Here is a 3,845-nt window from a genome sequence, read left to right on the forward strand (position 1 = left end):
AAAATGCACCGCCACTTCCCAAAAACCATCACCTTGGTTTTTGAGTAGTTAATTTGTAGGTGTTCCTCCTTACAGAAGGTGCTAAGCCTAGCCAGCGACCTTCTCAAGCCAGTATGAGTTATGGACAACAGGGCCATGTCATCAGCGTAAAGAAGAACTGAGATCTTTCTTGGCCCAAGACGGGGAGGAAAAAGATCAGCACCTGAAAGCCTCACAATGATGTCATTAATATAAAGATTGAATAGGAGAGGAGCAAGGACACAACCCTGTTTCACGTCTCTAGCCACAGGAATACTGTTGGTCAGGGATCCTGTAATACCCACTTTTATTTTAGATAAAGTATATAGTTTTTATTTTAGATAAAGTATATAGTTCTCTGATCAGATACAGGAGACGTTTGTCGATATTGGTGTTTGCCAACTTAACCCAGAGCCTGTCTCTGTCTATTGAATCAAAAGCGGCTGCAAGGTCCACAAAGGCCACATAAAGATGCTTTGTAGAACCCTTTACACTGTTAATGGCCGATACAGTGTCTGACAGTGATTGATGGTACTTTGGCCCTTCCGAAAGCCAGCTTGTTCTGGAAAAATAACCTGATTGTCAGCTTCCCAGTCCTCTAGTTTTCTCAATAGAAATTTGCTGTAAAGTTTTGAGGCTATATCCAGCAAACTGATAGGGTGATAATTATGAGGGTCTGATTTACTACCCTTTTAAAATATTGGCACAACAATGCTTTGTTTCCACCCTGTAGGGAATGAACCAGAAAGGTTAATCTGAGTGAACACCTTTGCTAGTATTGGGGCCCACCAGTCAGGAAACTGCTTGAAAAGCTCCAGGTGCCTTCCCATTTGGAAGTGAATCAGTAAGGCTTTTGATCTCAGCAATTGTGACCAGGGGCCACTGAGGTATGTCTGGAGAACTAAGCTGCAAGGTTATTTGGCTGATGTTGCTAAGTTCTTTGATGGTATTGCCAAAGACCTGGTTAAAATGTGAGAACCAGTCCTTGGCGCTAATTTGGGCATCTAAAAGGGGGGAAATATCCCCCATACCTAGAGACACCAAGTTCCAGAACCTAGCCTCATTTTTTTTTGAGAAACTGCAAATTTTTATAGGCTGATCTCAATGCCATTATCTGAGCAGAGGGTATCCCCCATTAGTATAACGTGCCTGCTGCAGCTGTCTTGTCAACTTATTCCTGAATTGTCTACATTCCTGATCAAACCATCCCCTTGAGGTAATGTTTGAGGGGCCTTGAGGTTTACTGTGGACCAAATAGGGCCTGAGAAGATTTGTTATATCTTCAAAATGTTTAGTCACATTGGGGTCTTCCGTTATTATGTGTTGGCTCAGAAGCCAGATGTCTCCTCTCTTTATTATTTTGGTATAGCTGGCCAGACCACCTTATTCTCCTCTCTCCAACAAGTACACCATCAACTATGTTCAGTGATTGGCCAGAGGGGGGAGTTATTAAGACATTTAGAATTAGACTGATCTGGCTATGATCGCTCTCCAATCTGTCTACAACTGCAAAGCAGAATGTATGGGGCAGGAGAGAGGATGAAATTAAAATGTGGTCTATTGAGCTGGCACCCCGAAAAGATAAATAGGTGTATGTCCCTTGGGAGGAGTCAAACCTGGTGCCATGTAGGCAATGGAGCTGGTGGGTTGAAAACAGTTCTGACAGTTTGACTCCAGCATGACTGATAGTTGTATCCTTAGACAATCTGTCCAAGGAACTTGCTTCTAAGATGACCCTGTTTCTGAGACAGTCTAGAGCTCCATGAAAGCCAGCACCAATTCTGGCATTAAAATCACCACACAGAAGGACATGGGAATTGGGATACTGAATGTTCAAGGCTTCCAAAGTGGTGGAGAGCTTATTCCAGACCTTATGTGGACTTCGTGAATTAGAAATTTTAGGAGGGAAGTAGACATTTACACAGAGAAGAGATCTGTCTTGGATCCCACATATCTTCAGCACTTAAATCAGGTCCTGGGATTCACTTTCCAAAACCTGTATTTCAACTGGGAGATCAACAGAAATCAAAATGGCCAGGACCCCACTGGCACGCCCTTTACTGCAAAGTTTAGTCACGGGGACAAAAAATGGTCGGTATCCTTGGAGTGTTAGAGAATCATGTTCCGATATCCAAGTTTCCTAGAGACATAGAATATCAAACTCCTGTAAATATTTGGAAAAAGGCCGAATCATAGAATTTGTTGCCCCATCCCATGATGTTCCATGAGAGAATCTTCAGTTGTCAATCAGCATTCTCAACATGGTCCAAAATCTTGTTGGTATCTAGGAAGATACTGCCATTATTAAGTGATGTCAAGGGAACTGTGGGAGGGTCAGGCAGACCAGACTCATGAACCTCTAGAAGTCGGTTAGAAGGTTATACAACAAAAGACTTAAGGTTATTTGAGGGATGCTGAATTTCTACTTTACTACAGGGGCCAGACTCTCCCCCAAGATCTTGCATCCTTGAAGTGTTAGAGAGTCATGTTCCAATATCCAAGTTTCCTGGAGACATAGAATATCAAACTCCTGTAAATATTTGGAAAAAGGCCGAATCATAGAATTTGTTGCCCCATCCCATGATGTTCCATGAGAGAATCTTCAGTTGTCAATCAGCATTCTCAACATGGTCCAAAATCTTGTTGGTATCTAGGAAGATACTGCCATTATTAAGTGATGTCAAGGGAACTGTGGGAGGGTCAGGCAGACCAGACTCATGAACCTCTAGAAGTCGGTTAGAAGGTTCTACAACAAAAGACAAAGTTATTTGAGGGATGTTGAATTTCTGCTTTACTACAGGGGCCAGACTCCCCCAAGATCTTGCACTGTAACAAATTTGGCTTCCATGAGACTGTTAGGTGAAGTATAATGGGCCAAGGGGATGTGATCAAGTTTGACGTCTATTAAGGTTGGTGCAGATGTAGGGTTGTAAGGAAGAATAGACTCCTTGGCACTCTGTTCACATTTCATTAACTGAATAGTACAGAATTCATCTGTATTATCAGAAGCATCTATAGTGATTTTGCGGGGTAAGCTTGACACTAAAGTATCTCCTTTTGACTGGAGAGATGAAGTTTGAGTCAATGGGATCTTCTTGAACTCTGCAAGTTTTGTCCTGACCCAATCTAATCTTTTTATTATTGCCATTTGTTCTGGACTGGTGTAGAGAAGTTTGGAAAGGAGTTGAGGAGATCTTCTTCAATTGAGTTTTCCAGAAAGGCACATTCATGTCCAGATGGAGATTCATAGACAGAAGCCAGATGGTCATCTGCAATCTGGTGTTGTTCCTGTGTATATGTCTTCATTACTGGAGTTTTTTTAAGCTCCCCCTTCTTCTCCTCCTTTTTCCCTATTGATGTTTTTGCTTGATGGGGATTTGTAAACAGTGGGGTTGTGATGGAATTGGCAAAAACACTGGTTGGAAAAATCCCTCTGCCATTCAGGAAATATTTTTGTTGGAGGAGAAATGCTGGTGCTTGTAAATTGTCAAAGATGAGTAAAATTCTCTGTGTCTGGGTTGAGCAATTTAAGATTCCACCATGGTAAGCCTGATAAAATCCTGCTTTTTGGCCTCTTGGCCCATGGCATTCCTCCCTTTTTTCTGATCTCACTGTGATATACAATAATCGCCGATGTATCCTGTAAAATATGAATGTTGGTTTTAAGTGGTTAATCTGTGTAGTTTTATCGCACCTTGGGTGCCTTAATTGTTTTAATCCTGTTCAGGGCTCTAGTTGGGGGGGAGCTCTCAGGTACGGAGCTCCGGAAGAGAACCTCTAGGGGGCGGGGCGGTCACGTGGTGAAGCCCCGCCCCCTTCTTTACCCC

The 3,845-nt window shown here is 42.6% G+C and overlaps 1 protein-coding gene across 2 annotated transcripts in view; it reads left to right on the plus strand.

The window, feature by feature from the left end:
• The window catches only part of MOXD1 (monooxygenase, DBH-like 1), an 84,000-nt gene that overhangs the window by 18,574 nt on the left and 61,581 nt on the right, over positions 1-3,845 (plus strand). The window lies entirely within an intron of this gene.

Source organism: Gekko japonicus, unplaced genomic scaffold (genome assembly GCF_001447785.1).
Source record: "Gekko japonicus isolate JY-2015 unplaced genomic scaffold, Gekko_japonicus_V1.1 scaffold2563, whole genome shotgun sequence".
Classification (NCBI taxonomy): domain Eukaryota; kingdom Metazoa; phylum Chordata; class Lepidosauria; order Squamata; family Gekkonidae; genus Gekko; species Gekko japonicus.